The sequence below is a fragment of the Pinus tabuliformis genome, chromosome 7 (assembly GCF_031772625.1).
Source record: "Pinus tabuliformis cultivar Carrire ecotype Pingquan chromosome 7, CPIR1, whole genome shotgun sequence".
NCBI classification, from domain to species: domain Eukaryota; kingdom Viridiplantae; phylum Streptophyta; class Pinopsida; order Pinales; family Pinaceae; genus Pinus; species Pinus tabuliformis.
Window position 1 is genome coordinate 1,764,218,761 of NC_142293.1, and position 23,100 is coordinate 1,764,241,860.

The following is a 23,100-nucleotide window of genomic DNA, read 5'->3' on the forward strand; positions in this document are numbered from 1 at the left end:
TCACAAAATCCTTTATTGTGGAATGTGATGCTTCAAGAAATGGAATTGGTGCTATTTTAATGCAAGATGAAAGACCCATTTCTTTTGAAAGTCGTCCAATCAAAGGAAAGTTTTTACACAAAGCTATTTATGAGAAGGAAATGTTGGCAATACTAAATGCACTTAAGAAATGGCAACCCTACCTAATGGGAAGACACTTCAAGGTAAAAATGGATCATGATAGCCTTAAATAATTTTTAGAACAAAGATTATCATCTGAAGAGCAACAAAAGTGGGTCACAAAGATGTTGGGTTATGACTTTCAAATCATTTACAAAAAAGGGAAGCAAAATGTGGTGGCAGATGCACTCCCAAGAAAGGATGAGGATGTGGAAGCATTGTTCTACGCCATTTCTATTATCCAACTAGATTAGATAAATGAAGGGAGGAATGGAAGAATGATGAAGAAGTGTGAGCACTTATTCGAAAGTTACAACAAGATTCCAGTACATCTGATACATTTAGCTGGAAAAATGATTCGTTATGGTACAAAGATCACTTATACCTCTGTAAGAATTCCCAGCTCAAACAAAATATTCTTATGGAATTGCACACTTCTCCCTTAGAAGGGCACTCAAGATTTTTAAAAACTTACCACGGGGTTAAGAAGGAATTTTTTTGGAATGGCCTTAAATCGGATATTCAAAAGTTTGTGGCAGAATGTTTTGTTTGCCAACAAAATAAAGTTGAAACAATTAAGACCCAGGCCTATTACAACCTTTATCCATTCCAAGCCAATGTTGGGAGGAGGTTTCAATGGATTTTATCATAGGTTTACCCAAGCCTGAGGGAGAGAGTGTCATAATGGTGGTAGTTGACAGACTTACTAAGTATGCAAACTTTTGTGCATTATCACATCCATTTAAAGCTAGTATAGTTTCTACTGCATTTATGGAGACAATTCAAAAGCTACATGGAAACCCAAAGATTATTGTAAGTGACAGAGATCCCATTTTCACTGGAAATTTTTGGACAAAATTATTTTCTTGTCTTGGTACTCAGTTAGCTCATAGCTCATCCTATCATCCTCAATCTGATGGGAAAACTGAGATAGTAAACAAATGTTTGGAAGAATATCTTCGCTGCTTTCTATCTGATAAACAGACATAATGGGTCAAATGGTTGCCTCTGGTTGAATGGTGGTATAACACTTCCTTCCATACAACAAAAAAAATGACCCCATTTATGGCACTTTATGGATATCTGCCACCATCCATCACATCATATTTAAGAGAAAATTCTAAGGTTCAAGCAGTGGAACGTGACATCGAGCATCAACAAAAAGTCCTTTAACTCTTAAAGGATAACCTCATGTTGGCGCAAAATAGAATGAAACAACTGGTAAATCAACATCACAGCAAAAGAAGTTTTGATGTAGGTGATTGGATATTCCTACGGCTACAATCATATAAACAAATGTCCCTCAAGCAAGCTAAGAAGGATAATAAATTATTACAAAAGTATTATGGTCTGTACAAGGTGTTGCAAAAGATTGGTACTATGGCATACAAATTGGAGCTTCTTATACCTTCTCGAGTGCACCTAGTTTTCCATGTTTCATGTTTAGATAAGGTTATAGGCGACAAGCTCCTAGTTCAAACAATATTGCCAGAACTTGAGGAGGAAGGAAAAATTATATTGGAACTGGAAGTAGTCACAGAAACAAGAACTCGATGACTACGAAATCGATCAATTTTGGAGTATCTCATCAAGTGGAAGAACTTATCCACTGAAGATTCCACATGGGAGGATGAGAATTTTATATAGAAGCATCCAGAAGTACTCAAGCATTGAGGACAACATTTTTTTGAAGGAGAGGGGCATTTTAGGTCCCTATAATACTAGTGATTACCCCATTACTATTGTAGGTGTATCCCTTATTAATATTTTTGTGCCCCTATTGTCCCCATATTGTTATTACTGTGCCCCATAGAATCCCTCTATTGTTATTTTTGTACCTTTATATTATTATTGTTAGGTCAGTTGGGTTATATTGTGAATCCTTAGGCTCCTATATATAGAAAGGAGGTTTTGTCATTTGAATAATCAAAGAATCATTCATTTGTGTAATGTAAAGGATGTTGCCCCCTCGAAGAGGTTGAATTCTAAGGCGTTGATCTATCCTTTCTATCTTTTTGTGAGCTGGTTTCATAACAGTGGCAGAGAGCATCGCGGGAGAGAGTATTCCTTGAATTTATGTAGCAATGGATAATAGGTAGGTTGATCATCAAGAATCCATTATCAATATGGAAGCTAAGTTTTTTGATCAAGTTTTTTCCATTTTGATTGACCTTGGATTTAATTATAGTTATGTCGGTCCTGGCCTGATGGATAAGTGTTTCCTGAATAAAGAAGTGCATGCAGAACCTTGGTTTGTGTAGTTGACTACAAATACCAATAGAGGAGTTCATCATTTTCTAACGTCTTTTGCATTTGAGCTAAATGGTATGCCTACATCAATAGCTATAAATGTGCTTTCTTTGGGTTCATACAGTATGATTTTGGGCATGCATTAGTTTTTATTTCACATGATTAAAGTGGATTGCTATGATAAGCCTACTGAATGCCTGAATGATGATGGAGAAAGAAGAGTCTTGCAGGGAAAGAAGAAGCCCGATTAGTGAGAATGGTTATAGTTATGCAAGCAAAGAGTAGTTGCAAGAAAGGATGTTTATTGTTTACAGTTCATATTTCTAGCGACAAAGGAAAGGATATTGAGGAAGAGGATGTATTAAAGAAGTTTCATGTTTTGCATTAGTTTCAGGATGAGTTTCCTACAAATATTTTATAGTTTCCTCCTCATAGAGACATGGAATTTTATATTGAGTTGATGCTAGGAGCAACACCAACATCCAAGGCACCATACAGGATGAGAATTCTAGAGATGGTGGAGTTGAAGTTCCAGCTTAATGAAAAGATTAATAAGTGATAGATAAGGCCAACTATGTCACCTTGGGTTGCACTAGTATTGTCTTTAAAGAATAAGTGTGTTACTCTTAGATGATGCATTGATTATAGGTAGTTGAACAAGGTGACTATCAAGAAAATATATCCTTTGCCTTAGATTGATGGCTTGTTTAATGAGTTGAAGGGAGCATTAGTTTTCCTCGAAGATTGATTTGAGATTGGCATATGATCAACTGCACATCAAAGAGGAAGTCATTTACAAGATCGCATTCAATATGAGGTATGGATATTATGAGTTTGTGGTGGTTTCTTTTGGTCTTACTAATGCTCCAGCTACTTTCTTGTTTTTTATGAAGAATGTGTTGTGTCCGTGGGTGGACAAGTTTGTGATAATTTTTATTCATGATATATTGATATATTCTAAGAATGAGGAAGAGAATGAAAAACACATGGTAGGAGTGTTGAGGTTGTTGAGAGAGCATAAGTTGTATGCCAAGTTTAGCAAGTGTAATTTCTTTCAAACTAAAGTTCATTACTTGGGACATGTTGTTTTCCAAGGATGGGTTAGACATGGACCCAAAAATTATTAAAGCTATCATGGAGTGGCTAACTCCTAGGAATGTGTATGAGGTCAGATCATTCATGCTACTAACGACCTATTAGGAGAGGTTCATCGGGAACTTATCAAAGATTGGCTATCCTATTACATCTTTTAAGAGGAAAGAGAAGAAGTTTAAATGGACAGAGGAGTGTGCAACTAGCTTTGAGTAGTTGAAGAATTTTCTTACAAATACTCTAGCCTTGAATATTGCAAATATTGATAGTGTTCATGGTATGTACAAATGCTTGTAAGGAAGGACTTAGTGTAGCCCTAATGTAGGGAGCACAAGTGGTATGCTCTGAGTCAAGAAAGCTGAGTGATCACAACAAAATTTATGTGACTCATGATCTTGAGCTGGAAACTCTCATTCATAATTTGAAGATGTGGAGACATTATTTTCTTGGCACAAGGTTTGCCTTGATGAGTGACCACAATGGGCTTAGGTACTTGTTTGACCAACCCAATCTAAATGTCAGAGAAGATATATGGTTGGCTACCCTCAGTGAGTTTGACTTTGAGATTACGTACATTAAGGGAAATCATAACAAGGTTGCAAATGTTCTTAGTAGAATAGTGCAGGTGAATCATATTTCATCTCTAAGTTCACATGGGATAGATTTTCAGTAGTGGATCTTACAAGGAGGGAAACATGATGACTAGTACCAACAGCTAAAGGAGAGGTTACAACAATAGGGTGAAGGTGATAGGGATGAGGGGTATGACCTCATGGTAGATGGCTTGGAGAGATTCAAGAACATGATTTACGTGTCAGATAGCAGTGAGCTGAAGAATATTATCATGAATTATTTTCATTTCAAGCCTTATTCAAGTCACCTAGGATATCAACGTTGAAAAAAATGTAGCAAGAAAGGCTAAACTTGATTTTACCCTTAGTGAAATTAAATAAATTAAATTTCAACATCAACATGACAACTTGGAGGTAATTAACTAGTGTGACATGGATCTTGTCACTTAGTTAGGTTAGTAAATTCAAGTTTGAGGGATTGAAGTTCAATTATTAAAGTGTGATGGCTAAATCCAGTTCAATTATTTTGAGTTGTATTTAGTTAGCTCGCCTCTAACTATTGTTAGAGATAGTTGAAGGTTAGTTTTGTAGTGGGATATCTATCTAACTCAGAGATTTGTTAGTTAACTAATCAATGCAACTAAAATAGCTATTGCATGTAGATAATTCAAGTTCCTCAGATAATGTGGAGATGAAAAGGTAGTGTAACACTAGTTGTGGACTAGCCTTGAGTGTATAAGTTTTGCATGCAATCATTGATAAATCCTTTGGAATTTCACAATGAATTTGGAGGAAATTCCAGAAGAATAGGTGATAATTTCTGTAGGATTTGTGTAAGAAAATAGGAGGCTAGGTTAGTTTATATTTCACTAAGTGTTTGCAAGAGTTGTTCATTGAGAAAAGAGAACAATTATTCTTTTGCAGGTTGAGCTCAAAGCTGGAGTTAGTAATTGTAATAAATTCTTGATTCATTTTATTAATGCAAAGAGGCTTGAGTGGTTTTTCGCAGTTGGGTTCCCTTAGAAATAACTATGTATTTGTGGTTTTTATTATTGCATGTCTATGCATGTTGTTCTAAATTATGAATTTCTTTTTGGATATTAGTATAGTATAATTGTGTCTCTTGCTTTTAGATTAAATTTCTTGAGCAACTGCGATTCTATCAACATTCTAGGTGGTATAAGAGCCTTAGAATTCACATTAGAACAAGTATTTCAAAATTTTCTTTCAAGAATTTTGAATTTGAGGTTGTCTTGCAACACTTTTTCTTCAATGTAGGGAGAAAGTCTTTCAATGAACTACGATTGGAGTATGCCTTCGATGGTAGCTCAAATTTCATATCCTAGATGAATCAAATGGTAGCAGTGCTCAATGAAAATGGTGTGTTAGAATATGTTAAAACTGACATTGAAAAATATCCATATTTAGATGCACAACAATTAGCCCAATGGAAGGAGGGTGTTACAAAGACCAAAAGAATTCTTTTGTAAGGTGTACAAGACTAGGTGGTCTCAAATAACCATGAAATATGGACACCAATTTCTATGTGGAAGGAAATGACTCAACTATTCGAAAATATAAATGACCAATAAAATTGGCTCTGAAAGATAAAATTCAAAACATTAAAATGCATAAGGATGGTACTATTTCATAGTGTCTTTACATATTTTCTAAAGTGCGAGATGAGCTTGGAGAGGTTAGAGAGAATGTTGCAGAAGATGACTTGGTGAGACTAACTCTTCTAGGCATTCCAAAATAATGGCATAACTACTAGGACTCTATAAATGGAAGGGAGAACATACTGAATTAGGAAATGTTATGGTCCAATTTGGTACAAGAAGGGTTTAGGAGAAATCACTGGGATGGAGAATCATGCAAAGCTAAGGATGAAGAGAATTTTGCATTGGTTGGAAAGGGAAATAAGGTAAAAGGGAAGAAAACTCAGAGAAAATCTAAGTCCAGCCAAAATAATTGAGAGAAGAGAAAGATAAAATGCTACCATTGCCATGAATTCAGGAAATATGCAACAAAATTTTAGCAAAAAATGTCTAGAAAGAAGCCTTTAGGAGGAGCAACAGGTGAACCACTCACTTCACAATTCGAATTAGACTTCACCCTAATAACATGTATGGCCAAAAATATTATGGGGACTCTGTGGTACCTTTATTTTGCTGCCTCATTCCACATAACATGGTGTGAGGGTTATTAGTGTCCTTGAGGAGAAGGATCTCCATATGCATATCGAAATGGAGGATGATGGGTGGTAGAATGATACAAGAATTGGTATTGTTACCTTTGAGAGGGAGAAACCCTCTCCTCTTCACCTCAAAGGTGAAATGTTTGTACCTGGGCTAAAGACAAACCTCATATATATAGCAATATTGGAGGATTGTGGCTATGATATTATCCCCACTAAAGGGAAAGCCTTTCTGAGACACATTTCTACGAAGAAAGTGAAGAAGATGAGGGTTTGAGTGAAGAACCTATACAAACTTGAGGTGGGAGCATTAGGGGAATTTTGAGGTCTAAAATGGGCCTCCTAAGAAAAATGTACAACTAAAATAAACTTTATAATAACCAATAGGATTCAATATGATGATGCCCACCATGGGGGATGATTCACCATTTTTGGAGTAAAAAGGTGAACAGGTTAAAAAATAGTAAAATAATAAAATAACTTTTTTAACTCGTATTTTCAACATATCTCCCTAATTGTTTACTCACATTTCAAGTGGGAGTACTGATTGGATGGAAATTTTAGTTCCTCATCCAAAGAGTACCCATGTTTCATACTTTTGATGGACTCTGCTACATGAAAAATGAGAAATACATGAAAAACATGATTGCAATCATGTTTTTCATATATTTCTCATTTTTCGTGTAGTAAGGTCCATCGAAGGTATGCAACATGGGTACTCCTTGGATGAGGAATCAAATTCTACATGCAATGAGTGTTTCCACTCGAAATTTGACTAAACCCATAGGGAGAGAAGTTGAAAAAATTGTTTTCTTCTTTTATCCCACTAAACATTGATGATGTAAGCTAATATTATTTGATTATTTCCACTATTATTTTATCATTTCCTTAGGACGCCCATTTTATACCTCAAAATTCCCCTAATGATTATGTTGCATTGATAAGGTCGAAAATGTGTTGTGCTGCAATATTGGAGAACTTTGGGATAGGAGATTTGGTCATCTACACCATGGTGCCTTAAAGGTCATGCAATAAATTACGATTTGTCTCCCTAAAGGCTCCCTTGACCGTAGGATGTTTTCAAGGGTTGCACATTGGGGAAATATGTCAAATCCACTTTCCATGACCTAGAAAGTAGATCAAATGCAATCTTGGAGCGAGTAAACTCTAATGTTTGTGGATGCTTTTCGATAAGCTCCATAGGAAGACAAAAGTAATATGTTATTTTTATTGATGATTTCTATAGAAAATTCTAGATGCTCTTCATGCAGAAGAAGGATGAAGTTTTCTCATAAAATTCTGAGTTCAAGGTATTATTTGAGAGGGAGACTGGGAAGAAAGTGAAATCTCTCTAAAGCGACAATGGAGGTGAATTTGTTTTACATGGCTTCAAGTATTTCTATGAGAAAGAAGGTATTTGAAGAGAATTGAAAAAAGGCCATAACCCACAACAAAATGGGGTAGTTGAGAGGAAGAACATGAGCATAGTGGGAGCAACAAGGTCCATGTTGCATGATTAGTGGTTGTCATTACGTCTATGGCTAGAAGCATGTAATACCGTAGTCTAATTGCAAAATTAGAGTCCTCATAGGATACTTGGTATGATCACACCAGAGGAAGAATTCTCTAGGAGCAATCGTGACGTGTTTAATTTAATTTTTTTTAGAGATTTAGTTTATTTCCATGTCTCAAGGGCTTCAAGGAAGAATCTTGAGCCTACAACAGAGTTGGAATTTTTTGTATGATACACCGAAAATCCGCACAATTACCAAGTGTATTTACGTTCACTAAGGACGAAAGTTATAAGTAGAGGTGTCAAGTTCGATGAGGACAAGGCTATAAGATGCTCTTCCGAATGAGAGCTAAGTATCCCATACCAGCAGAAGCTTCTTGTTCCAAAGGAGGAGCCTGAAGATGAGCTTTAGGAGGTTCTGGAGTAGCCATATGTAGAGGTGAAAATAGGAGGCTAAGTGAAGGCACCCACTCAACTAGAATATTCTAGGGAGGGGAGGAAGTGAACCAAGGATGTTGATAGATTGTTGTAGGATTCACGTGAGAATGTGGGATCTGATTGTAGTGAAAACAAAACACCCCGATTTTATTGTATCATAATGGACATGGGGACCCTTTTGGCATTTCATGTAGACTTTGAGTGTGATTCCTTCATTTAAGTCTAATTTTATTTTTATTTACACTTGTTTTATTTTTGTAGTTTGCCTAAGTTTCATTAAGTTTATTTTTTGATAAACTTTGTTAATAATATTTTGTTTTAAACATATTAATTAATTATATTAATTAATAAAATATCCCACGAGACCAATATGTGTGCATAGGCTTTAAGCCTTAATAATTAAACAAGTGGTTATAATATATTTGAGATATCAGAGCTTTGACATCGGAGGAACCCTTTTAGAATTCTCCCATGTCAAAATCCCAATTCGTAATACAATGGATTATGTCGTAATAAAATAATATAATATACAATCCATATAGGTGGCATGGGGGGCATATTCAATTTGAAATATATATGTGGAAAACCCATTTTATAGACTTTGGTGTATTAAAACAGACATACCATATAACCAATGTCCAACATTATATAAAGGCGCTATAATTTATATGCCATGTTGGAGGATCCATATTCCACGTCATCGTTTCCACTCTGTCATATTGGGGATAATGCATATAAGAGGTTTCATTTCGAGACACATTTAAAAACCTCTGAGAAATCACTTTTCTCATACTCTGATATGGTTCATTGCCAATATTCTGATATGCCAACCCCTCTAATCTCTGATTTCTGATATGCCAATCCCTCTCATCTTCGATTTTTGATATTCCAATCACAATGATCTTCGATATCTAATAAGCATATCCCTCTGATCTCCAATCTCCTAATGTGCCTCCCACTCTGACTACCGATATCTGCTAGGCTCCAATAAGTTCGACCTGATATACGTATTAATCATGGCCTAATCAGAATATCGTGTCTTCCTGTATGTGAGAACTTTTAAATTGTCAAAATTGTAAAACCCCCAATATTAAATCTCTGATACAATGCCCCGATATAATGGAATAGATACAGTTATTAAAGGGATTTGAATATGATATCACATCCGCGACATATAAGATGCACCAAATATTAGAACTATTTCATTTTCTTTCATTTTAAAAGTTCCGATGAGCTTACCTATGATACCACTCAGACTTTGCCACGTATAAGTAAAATCCACTTAATTAATTGAAAATGTCCCTTGGAGTAAGTATATTTCAAGGCCTTTTTATAGTTTAACCTATGTTTTCACTATATTAATAATAAAGCTCTAATCTCCTCTGTGATTTCTGTAACATGACATAACTCCTTGGTTGTTCCATGCTTCTAAAGGCCCCCTACCATGCGGAAAATATTGTTTGAAATTAACTTTACTATTGTAATTAACTCCATAACAGGACATGACCAATAACAACTAATGAATCTTTTGGGAAACAACAGAGTCAATTGGTTCCAATGGCATAACAATCTCCCAAATTTGGCCTATATTCAACTAAAATAATTTGTTTTCGACTTGCTGAGGAAAACCTCTAGATTTGGTTGTTGAGAGATATAAGGTAGACCGTTATCTCTACAAATCTTGTATAAATAACCATGAACTGAATCCATGGAGTTAGGACGGGATCCACCATAGGGGCTCTCTGCTATGATTTAATTTGTGCCTATGCACTATTGTTTATCACAAAGGGGGTTATTTTAGATATTGAAAGAGGGTTTCTAGCTTTGTTATAATTTCTTCTCACTATTGCAGGCAATTTTACTTTGGGTATGAGCTACTCAAAGACCGCACATTTTTATTGTAATTTTGGCACTATTTAATAAATTTCCATTGTTTTGTACTATTATCGGAATGATAAATTTTCATAGTTTTTGTAAAAGTTTTATAATTGGTTTCGATTTCCATTCTAAGTGGTATATTTCTTTGATCTCTAGAACTATTGTTGAGTCAATTGTGATATGTTGCTGAAGTCTTGGAGGAGCTCTCTCCAAGATGAAGAATGAGATCAAAATCATAATTAATTCATTGAATTATACTTGTGGTGAATGATAACTAGTTATTATTCATTTACAGGTGTATTTTGATTTTATGTGTATTAATTGAAATGAACTATTTCTTTTTATTAATACAAATTTTATAGTGAATTATGTTTACTATGAATTTACGCTTGTAGATGGACTTACCTTAATAACTATTTATTAAAGTAGAATAATTTTCATAGTTCTCTTAACCTTTTATGAGTTTATAAACTATTTTGGAATTCATAATAAAATATTAATTATGAATTCATTCATAAACAAGTCTTTCCCACAGTTTTAGTTAACTTTCTTTGTGATTAGGAGAGGGATATCTCATTCTAGTATGAGATAGTATTTCATGTTCTATATTGGTCTTGTATTTTTATATTTAGCTTTGAATCAAGTCCCCTCTTAAAGAGGAAAATAAATAATTTAATTGTGGATTGATCAACCTTTTTAAATCGATCAAACCTTTGTGTCCATTTACTTCCTTAACCAACATCTTAAAGATCAATGCAAAGAAAATATAACATGATGTAATCTAGGTGTAAATAGATTAATTATTGGTTTAGGTTAGATTAGTTTTAGATTAGTATTAGATTATTTTTAGGTTAGTCAAGGATGACCAGGTAACTCGACCCATAACAAGTCAGAACCACCATCTTCAGTGGAAAAGGAGATTATTTAAGTTCCCAACCAGGTGGTCTCCCCTAATGTTAATGAAGGACATTTTTTCCGATCAACATTTATGGCGCTAGGAGTGTGATAGTAAATTGTTTTCTTTGAAGATTTTGTTCTTCGATATTTTTCTTATTACTATGGTTCCATTTAACAGACCTCTTTGGAGTTTTTTTAGTAGACCTAATCCAATAATCACTCTGGTAAAGGCAATTAAGATCTTATCTAAGCTAAAATATAATGGTAATACTTCTTCTTATAATCATCTCCTTCAATTTATTTTAAGTTGCAATAATTTTAATATTAATCACGATAATATTTGCAAGATTTTTACTCTTACTTTGACAGAAAAAGGTAAGGACTTGTGCTTATCTTTTCGAGTTGACTTTGTACATAGTAGGGGAAAATATTCACAGATTTTCCTTCATGCCTTTCAGCGATATGATTACGAAAAGGTGTGTAATCAATTAGCCTAATTGTGTAGGATGGAAGGTGATTCATTGGATGATTTCTTAATTAGATTCAATTTTTTTTTATGTGATTTTAGTCCAAGTATTTGAATCCTCAATTTAAATTAATGGGTTGGTTTAAACATTTGATATCCCTCCCTTCTATTCCTTATCAATAACCAGAAAATTCATTTACTTATCTTGAAGAATCTACTGCTCAAACTATCGATAATGATCCTCTTCTCGAAACTAAAATTGCCAATGAACAATTTTAGTAGAAAAAGGAATCTGCCCAAATAAATAATGTTGTTTTGAATGAAAAATCATAACTAGAAATAAGTAGCAACCAATATCTTCATCCTATTAGTCTTTTAAGGATGACAAATCCAATTCTTCTAGCAATGAGGACATGGATTAGCATCCCAAAGTTTACAATCATGCAAATAAAGAAGATTTTGAAACATACAGTTTGGGAAACGAGCAATATTTTTATAATAGAGAGATTTACAGGGTTGTAAATTCAAATTATTTTCTTTTCATCCTGATATATTTGACAATTCATTAAATAATAATTCAACAGCTCCTTCTAACATTGATAACAGTTCACAATATAAAGGAGTTACCATCTACGAATTATTAGTAAGTTCTAATAGGGATAGAGAAAATTTAATTGCTTACAATTATGCAAATTTTCTGTCTGATTCTGATTTTAGGAAAAAAAGATACTAATGAAAGTGTTCATTATGATAAAAAAAAATTGAAACTCGTTATTCTTCTTCTTCAATAATTAATTCTTTAAACAAATATATTTTTGAAGATGAAAAGAATGCTAATTTAAATGTTTCAATAAATTCTCACTCATTCAATCATCATGATGATTTCATCAATCATCAATATGCCACGATTTATGATTCCTACAGTGATGACATTCCTTTTTGGGATCAAAATCTAGAAATTTTCCAATTTGTGCAAGTGAGTGGAAATAAAAATGATTTAATTTTGCAATCACTTGTGAGAAGAAAATATTTACAAACACACTCTTGTTGCATTGTATCATTATCTATAATTTTGATATAAATTATAGTTTTCCTCTCTCTCATTTTCCTGATTTCAATTTTTTTCTTCGAAATTCACTTTTGATATTCTAAATACACTGTGTTGGTACTATGAGCATGATAACTCTACTCTCTCACCTAACAAATTAATCAACATAAATGAAAGTCAATTTCAAAATTATAATCAGAACATTGGTTAATTCTTATTTTAAAATTCTATTTGATGATTATGTGTGGGTGATTTCTTTCTGATTTTCAAATTGATTTTTGATGAATGTTGACATTTGAGAGCCTATTGCTATATAATTTCCAACCATGTAATCCCTCTATAGATTTTCTACATTACTACACATGCTTTATCGATTCATCTGAAAAGTAAGTTTCTAGTAATGTACATATAATTCATTCTTTACAACATCCTATGATATTCAAAGGCTTATCATTTAAGATAGGCTTTTTGTTTCCTTTTTCCCTGAATCTATTTCAAGAAACAGTTGAATTACACCTTGGGTTTTATGATCCAGTAGGCAAATGTTTGGAAGAACTTCAAGGAAAGGATGTTGTAAATAAGTTACTCATTATACATACATTAACAATAGGTATAAATAATGCTTTTAGTTTTATTTCTTTTGGTTTAATTATATTTATGATTTTATTACTCATGTTTGATGTGCACATTCATGCATAAAATAAGATGCTTGAATGGCTTCACTAGAAGCACGATTTCACTTAGTCGTAGTCTAGTTTTTAGATTAGGATTAGGAATAGTTTCGAAATTAGTTTAAATTGAATAAGAATACATTTTTCAACTTTCCTTAATATGTGGGAGAAAATGAATATTCATCAGGTAAATTTATCATCGAATTCTTCTAGGTACACATTTATATGTTCATCCTCATCAAGTTTGAGCTTTATTTCAACTTTTCTTTTCTCTTTTAATCATTATTTCTTTCATATATTTTTTTGTTCTTTTTGGAGGTTCCCATGGATTTGATTTGTAGATTCAAGTTTGGTAGCAACTAACATTTTAGAAGAATAATCATCATATGACATTAGGGAGTTTTATCTTGTCTTATTTTCTTAGATTTTGAAATCAATTGTGAGTCTTATTCTTAAATTAGAATCTATAAAGAGTCACAAACTATATTTAAGCAATATTTGTGAAACTAATAAGACCTCTGTCAAAGCATACAACAATAACTCTAACTCAATAATTATTCTTTGGAACAAAGATATTTATTAACAAATCATCGCACAAGATAAAATTTAGATAATCTCATTTTTATGTTAATTATCGATATTATCTTGTAACATGTATCTCGAGGTTCATTCTCTTGATTGTCTTCTTTCTGATTTGATAAGCTTTTTAAGCTTAGTTGGATTTTCGTTTCATGTCATTTTACAATAAAATGGAGTAATGCTTTATATTTCAGCTTGGCATAATCATTAGTTGAGTCATTTTTATGCTCTAATTTATATTAACAGAACATAATATCTAAGGATCACTTCAATGAAGATGACTTCATTTATGTTTATTTTGAGATTTGCTAACCATTAGAGTCCCTCATTTTTTTCTTCTTTGAGTTAAATATTTCCATTATTTGTTTATGAACTATGTTTAACCCCTATCATTAAAGAAAGTAAAACACACTTAACAATAGTTACTTAAGGTAATCATTTCTTTTAGCAAACAAGATTAGTCAAGAGAATAGTAGTCATCTTAAAGCTTTTCATGGCATCCCTTTCTTTTAAGGAGAAGTATGACACCCCATCTATTAAGTGATCTCTATGAGATTAACAGTAACCATAGTTAAAGATAGAAACAAAAATGGTGAATTGAAGGATAGGAGGTATCATCACCAACCAATCTACCATGATCATAATTTCTAACATTGTGACATTACCATTATTGGTCACCAAGCCAAGGTAATGGCTTGTGACCACAAGGTTGAGAGACAAGAGGTCTCATCATGATCCAACTTGTTCGCCATGTTAGATCTCGTGAATTACATTGTCACTAGATAGTTACCAAGCCAGGACAATGATCTTCAGTTGGCATTCAAATAAGTTTAAGACAATAATTTGCAACTATGCATTTATTCCTAATAGATGGGACACTTGCACCTAAATGGTTTAAAATACATACCTATCAAGGCTATAGATGCGTGCTGGAAGCAGTTGCCATGAATATGGTATAGACGGTAAATTAATACCGTGTTTTCTTGATTAGCTTGTTTACTCAAAAGCTTATTCCCAACTAAGCTGACTATTGTACATATAAATTTACTGAAACATTGAATCATGGGGTGAATTTTTACAAGTTCATGAAAGATAACGGTATATATATTTATTTGACAACATATAATACGGAAACAATGGTTAGGATATCTTAATTTAAGCATTTCAAATTATATAATTATAATTTCTTCATTTATAAACTAGGTTCTACATCTTTATGACAGAGATAACTGCTTCTCCCCAGTGTGTCACCATTATTATACATGGGGACCCTTTTAGAATTACATGTACAATTTGAGTGTAATTGCTTCATTTAAAGTCTAATTTTCTTTTTATTTACATTTTTTTTATTTTTATAGTTTGCCTAAGTTTGATTAATTTTGTTTGTTAATAAAATTCGTTAATACATTTTTATTTTAAACATCTTAATTAATTAGATTAATGAATAAAATAGCCCCCAAGACCAAGATGTGTGCATAGGATTTAAGACTTAATAATTAAATAAGTGGTTATAATATATCAAAGATATAGGAGATTTGATATTGGAGGGAACCCCTTTATAATTCCGCAATTTAAAAAACCCAATTCCGAATACAATGACTTATGTCCTAATAAAATAATATAATATCCAATCCATATAAGTGGCATGGTGAGCATATTAAATTCAAAATATGGATGTGGAAAACAATTTTTATAGGCTTCATAGTATTAAAAAAACATATCATATAACCAAAGTTTGACCATTATATAAAGGCTATATAATTAATAGCCTTTTTGGAGGAACCACATTCCACATCATTGTTTCCACTCTCACATATCAGACGTAATTCATATCAGAGATTTCATTTTGAGACAAATTTAAAAACCTCTGATATATCACTCTATTGATACTCCAATATGGTTCCTCGCTGATATTTTGATCTGCCAATCCCTTCTATCTCTAATTTGCGATATGCCAACCCCTCCAATCTTCCATTTCTGATATGTCAATCCCTCCAATCTCTGATCTCCGATAATCATATCGATCCCTCCAATCTCTGATATCCTAATGTGCCCCCCCACCCCCTCTAACATCCAATATTTTCCAGCCTGTGATAAGTCGGAATGGATTTCTGTATTAATGATGGTCTAACTGGAATATCACATCCACCTGTATATCTAATATTTTAAATGGTAACAATTATAAAACTCTGATATCAAATCTCGCATACAAAGCTCCAATTTAGTGGACCCAGTAAAGTTATTAAAGGAATTTGAATATGATATCGCATCTTTTCCATATCAGAGCCACCCAGTATCACAACTATTTTGTTTTTTCTCATTTTAAAAGTTCTGATGAGCTTAGTTATGATACCCCATAGCTCTTGGCACATATAACTAAAATCCGCTTAATTAATTAAAAATGTCTCTTGGCATAAGCATAGTTCAGGTCATTTTTATAGCTTAATCTATGTTTTCACTATTTTAGTAATAAAGCTTTGATCTCCTTTGTGATTTGTGTAACATGATATAATGCCGTTCTCGGTCCATGATTCTAAGGGCCCCTTGCCATGTGTCAAATACTATTGAAATTTAACTTGACTATTGTAATGAACTCCATAACAAGCCATGACCAATAATAGCTAATGGATCCTTCAATGAAAAACATAGTCAATTGGTTTGAATCATGTAACAATTTCCCAAATTTTCCTTGTATTCAACTAAAATAATCTATTTTTGACGTGCTGAAGAAAAAATCTAGATTTAGTTGTTGAGATATATAAGGGAGATTGCTAGGTATGTAAATATTGTATAAATACCCCTGAATTAGATCCATCAAGTGAGGAGGCAATCCACCATAGGTTGTCTCTACTATGATTTCATTTGTTCCTATGCATTATATTTTTGCATAGAGAGAGTTATTGTAGAGATTGAAAGAGGATTTCTGGATTTGTTATAATTGCTTTGGACTATCGTAGGCAAGTTTAGTTTGGGCCTGAGGTACTCCAACACTACGCATTTATAATGTAAAACTGTTTAATAAATTTCAATTTTCATGATGAATTATCATATTTTTTGTCAATGTTTTATAATTGGTTTTGATTCCCATTCTAAGTAGGACGTTTCTTTGATCTCTAAAACTATTGTTGATTCAATTGTGATATGTTGTTGAAGTCTTGCAAGAGCTATCTCCAAGAGGAAAAATGTGTTCGAAATCATACTTAATTCATTGAATTATACTTGTGGTGAATGATAGCTATTTATTATTCATTTTCTTGTGTATTTTTCTTTTATGTCTATTAATTGAAATGAACTATTTCTTTTGATTAATACAAAATTTATAATGAATTATGTTTAATATGAATTCAAGCTTGTAGATGGAGTTACCTTAATAGTTACTTATTAAAGTAGATTAATTTACATAGTTGTTTTAACCTTTTATGAGTTTAAAAACTATTTTGGAATCCATAATCAAAGATTGATTATAAACTCATTCATAAACGAGTCTTTCCCCTTGTTTTAGTTAACTTTCTATAGGATTAGGAGAGTGTTATCCCATTCTAGTTTGAGATATGATTTTATGTTTTAGATTAGTCTTGCATTTGTATATTTAGCTTTGCATCAAGTCCTCTTTTAAAGAGGGAAAAAAAAAAAATTAATTGTGGTTTCATCAACATTTTTAAATTGATCAAACCGTGGTGTTGATTTACTTCTTTAACCCACATCTTAAAGATTGATGCAAAGGAAATGTAATATGATGTAATACAAGTGTAAATAGATCAATTATTAGTTTTAGTTATATTATTTTTAGATTACTATTAGATTATTTTTAGATTAGTCTTAGATGATAGGGTAAATGGACCCATAACCAGTTGGAACCACCATCTTCAACGATAAAGTAGCTTCTTTAAGTACTTGATGGGGTGGTCTCCCCTAATGTTGACAGAGGCCATTTTTTCTGATCAACATATCCCTAACATCACAATGCAGGTAGAGGAGGCCACCTGATAGGTACACTAGGTACACCGCTCTCATGATAGACATCATTGAGGCAAAGAATTATTCATTTATGTAAGTAGTTTCTCAACCGGTTTGGGTTGACACCATGGTGGAAGAATACAAATCCATCATGAAGAATAGTGTATGGGAGTTGGTGTCAAGACTAGAAGAGAAAATAGTGGTTGGTTCGAGATGGATATTCAAAGTGAAGTATGCAGTGAATGAGATCATCAAGAATTACATGGCCAAATTTTTGTCCAAAGGATTTTATCATATATAGTGTGTGGACTATGGGGGAACTTTGACACCAGTTGAAATATATTCCTCAATTAGATCCATTCTTGCATTGGCTATGCAGGTGGGGTGGAAAATCCACTAGATGGATGTGAATACCACCTTTCTAAATGGTGTTGTTGAGTAGGAAATTTACATAGAGAAACCAGAAGGATTTGAGACATATAATCAAGAGTCACATGTGTGAGGACTCAAGAGAGAATTATATGGTCTCAAACAGGTGCACTCAAATTGATAGTTATCTCATTGGATTGGCCTTCATCAAAAGTGAAGTAGATGAGAACCTCTATCACATTATTGTAGATGGTAAGTTGGTTATTCCTTTTTTATATGTCGATGATTTAATATTGACTAGTGATGAGAAACTGATATGCTCTTGCGAAGAGGAACTTGCAAGGGAATTTGAGATTAAATACATGGGCCTCATGCATTACTTCCTTGGTTTGGAAGTATGGCAGGGTGATTGGTGAATTATTTATGTCTCAAGGAAAGTATGCTACCAAGATACTTCAATGATTTCACATGAAAAATTGTAAGCCCATGGACACACCTCTAGCCACAAACTAGAGGAAGGAGTACACTTCTTTAGGTGAGGAAGTTGGTGCTACCATTTATATGTAGCTTGTGGGTTCACTGATGTATCTTATGAACACATGACCTGACGTGTGTTGTGCAGCAAACCATTTCAGCGAAGCTATGGTGATGCCTACCAAATTACATTGGAAGGAAGAGAATTATGTGCTACAGTACCTAAGAGGAAATACCTAATATGGATTACGATACTGATGGATAGAGGGAGTGGACTTGCAAGGATTCACCAATGTAGAATGGGCAGGAAATCCATCAGATGGGAAAATTACATCAGGTGCTATCTTTAGTGTTGGGTCCACAATTATTTCATGGTATAGCGAGAAGTAGAGGTCTGTGGTGCTCAACTCATAAGAGGCTGAATACGTGGCTACAAGTCAAGTAGCACGTGAAGAAATTTGTGTGAGGAAAATAATTGTGGGACTATTTGGTGAGGAGATGGATCTGATAGTGACATGTTGTGATAATCAAAGTTTTATTAAGCTTCCTGACATATTTCATGATAGTTTTCTAGATGCTTGGATTGTGAGGAGTTGAAAATAGATTGTAAGAATTTCATTGGTTTATTGCAACCTATTCCGATTTAAAATGGAAATGGGAGGTCATTTCCATGGACTTCATTATAGCTTTACCAAGGATATAAAAGAATAATGATTCCATTGGAGGCTCTTTATGGGTATATTTTTAATACTCCTATCAGCTAGAGTGATCTAGTGAACATGGTGTTGAATAGACCATACATGTTGGTTGAGATGGAGCAGGAGATTCCGATTAAAAAGAGGAACGTAAAGGAAACACATGACATACAAAAGAGTTATGAATATCAACATATATCATTCAAGGATTTTCTAATTGTGGAGCATGTGTACTTGCACATCAAGCCCAAGAGGAGCTCCTTATGGATTGGATCATGAGCCAAGTTGGCACCTTGGTATTGTGGGACTTTTGAGATCCTTCAAAGGATTGGACCAAAGGCCTACAAACTTGCACCATCACCGACAAAGAAAGTCCATGATTCTTTCCATGCTTCATTTATTAAGAGGTATGTACAGGATGTTGATCATGTGATTGAATGGTTTGTATTATAGGTGGAACGAGAGGGTGAATTCTAGCCAAAACTTTATTTAATTTTGCAGTAGAAACAGCTCATGCTCTGGAACAGAACAATCAAGCAAGTTAAAGTGCAGTGGAAGCACTTTGTGCCTAATGAAGCTACATATGAGATGGTTGATCATATGTAGGATTTGGATCCCTCGTTATTTGTCGGTTGAGTAGAGGTGTTTGGATTATAGGTTTAGGTTTAGGTTTATATATTCCTATATGTATTTTATATACTATAATGAGTTGAGTTATAAATCTCCAATATGTAGTATGTTTTAAATACTACATCGATTTATTTTATAAAGCTCCATTTGTAGCACATTTTGCTAGTTATAAGCGTAATTGAAAACCAAGGATGGTGTTCCCCCAAGCACAAGGGGTTTGTAACAACCCTCAGCTGATTTTCCACATAAATAAAAGAACATCAAGGTCATGGGACACATATTCAGAGTTGAATTGTGGGAAAACATTTTAGTGGACATTACTTGTGATTAATTAATGGCTATAGAAATTTGCAAAGGCATTGGGAAAGGAAAATAGGTAATAACTAGCATTTAATTATGAAAATAAAGGAATATAGGAGAAACGGGAGGTAAAAGGAAAAATTTTCATGCAAGGGAAATTAGAGGAAACATGAAGGAAAATAAAGAGAAAGGAGACATCAATAATAAAAGGCATTACAGAAATAATTCAAAGATTTTTCATAGTTTTTGGCTAGCTTTTTTCAGTTCAGTTTTGGCTCTCTACTTTCATTTGCTCATTCTCTCGTACTCTTGCACACTTATAGCATGTTGGAGCACTCTATCATTCACTTGGATTGGAGAAGGAAAGAAAGGGAAAGCAAGGAGGCACAAAGTAATATTTCGATCAACAACTACAGTTGGATTGGTTTGCAGGTAATGGGCTGCATCTGTGATTTTCTTGTTGATTTTGGATGCATGGTATATACATGTGGTTGCTTGGTTATGTGTTGTCATTGGCATGGATATTTCCCTAGATTGACAATAGTTTCAATGTTGCCTCGACATTTCAAATATATCCATTATGTAGTAGGTTTCCCACTTATATTGCTAATTAATTCTCAGGTTCCCTATGGATGTGAGTTGGAACAAGTGCTTCGGAGCCCTCGAACAACTTGTGTTTAGTTACTAGATCCTAGGGTGTGCAGGTTGGGCCAAACTCTCTAGAGCCTTGTTGGTTGATTTATTAGTCCATGGATTCTATTAGAGCCTAGATTTACATCAGGCTGAAAAGGTAAGCTTCTAGGTCCACATAAAACCACGCTCAGCCTCGTAGCTAGCCCTATGAGGACAGGAGAGGACTCTCTCCAGGTCAATCTCAGTAAAAATAAACAATAAGGTCTGAGATGACTCAAAATGTATACCGATTTTATGCTAGTAAATAAATATGAAAGAGGTAGTTTAATAAATGACTGAGTTTTCAGGGCTGTATGGGACAAAGGACAACATGAGCTAGGAAATTAAATCAAAGACACATAATGTTTCATGAAGCAAGATAGGCAGGAAGTTTAGCAATCAAAGTGAAATAATATAGAGTGGAAAGACTATTGAGAAGCTGAAAATGGCATACACATGAATCCTTTTCAAACAGAAGACTATACACAAAGTATGGATGCTTTAAAAGGCAAAGCATAAACTGGATTCTACCTTTTTTACTTAAGAGCATTCAACTGGAAATGATTATGAATGAACTATAAAACATAACAGGATACATATGAAGCAGAAGGAAGAAACATATGCCAAACTCATACCACATGAATCTCATGAATAAGAGCTGCATCATTTCATTAATTCTCTGCCAAAACTGTACAGAGAAAGCGCTGGGTTTTTCCTCCACACTACTTGGAGAACTTAGACCCCTTACAAATGATTTTCAATACAATAAATAAACTCCACTATGATAAAATAGATCGACCAAAAATGAGGGATTATTTAATCATCATTAGAAAACAAAAGATGAAGAGCCAACCATCTGTTTTGGAAAGCAGCAGCGTTACATGTGAAATTTGTTTGATGACCAATGAGTAAGCAGAAACTATAGTGTAGACCCTTTGAATCATAACTGAAGTCCAAAAATAGGTAATTGAATTCTATTTCTCTACCATGGTAGATATCTACGCTTTATTTTAAGCTCTGGTCTTTGACTTTTCACCTTCCCCATTTGAATAAAAACCAATCTTTTATAATTAGCATCCAGATTTCTAGTTTTACATGCATATCTCCAAACGTGTCCTGAGAGCATTTCATAGCCGCTGTATGCTATATTATTTCCATCCTCTCTAGATTTTCCCTTGAGGATCTCTAATTGTTCTTTCGTAAGTTTAAAAAAATAGCAACTGATATGGTTGATGGTTTCACCATTCATTATTCCACTCATGTCTTTCACTGGTGGTGGTTGTTGGTACTCTATATGATGAAACTTCGGGGTTGAAGGATTTCTGGCTCATAAAACAGTTTTGTCGATGAAGGGTGGCATAGTAAAATCTAACCCATGGGCTACATCAGACCAGGTATTGATGGAGTGTATACCCGCATAACGATCAGCCACATGGTGCTACAACCGCACAACTAATGACACCCATCCACATTTGAAAATGGTTACGAGCAGAGGATAGGAAGAAATGTCTTCAGAGTAATTGACTTTAGGAATGAGCTGTTTGAGCTCCATGATGGGCACAAAATCCCCAAAATCATGAATGACATAATCTCTTATAGCTTCAACAAGCAGGACACCCTCACCGTTACAGTTGATTTCGATACATCCATTTAGGTCTCTTTTAGTCTCCCTGCCATGGGATAAAATGGCACTGGTAGTTTACTAAGCGCATCCCTGAGAATGTTCATTGAAAAGAAATCGGGGCTACCAGTGGGCCTATAGAAATACACACTAGCAGTGTGTATTCTCGGAACCACAAGGTCTACATTTGAGTTCCAAAGATCCCTCTATGGAGTCGGTGTGGTGGGATGCACCATTTGTCAACTCTTCACTATTATAAGCATCTTTGCAGGCTATGGGCGGCTAACTCTATTTCTTCGAGTTATGCCTTCAGTGCTATCATCCTCCAAATCTGCCTCGCTCGTTTGTTTGCAATTTTGAACGGATAGTGATGCAGCAACACTTAAAGGGTTTCTTTGCTAAAATGATACAACTAACTGCATGTCATCCAAAGATGAATCCGGTTCCAAAATGCCATTGTGCTCCAAAAATTTATGCTTACTTCTATCTTTTTACAAACCAGGAACATGTAATCTAGAGAAGAGCTGAGTGATTTGAATTTTTGCAGAGCAACGATAAAAATTTTCATTGTCAGCCATATGCACCACGCGAGAGCCCAACGTGTTGCGCTTTGTGGATGCAT

The 23,100-nt window shown here is 34.0% G+C and overlaps 1 pseudogene; it reads right to left on the reverse strand.

Annotated features, from left to right (window-relative positions):
• Positions 1 to 21,839: 21,839 nt before the first annotated feature.
• Positions 21,840 to 23,100, reverse strand: LOC149255405 (shikimate O-hydroxycinnamoyltransferase pseudogene; annotated as a pseudogene).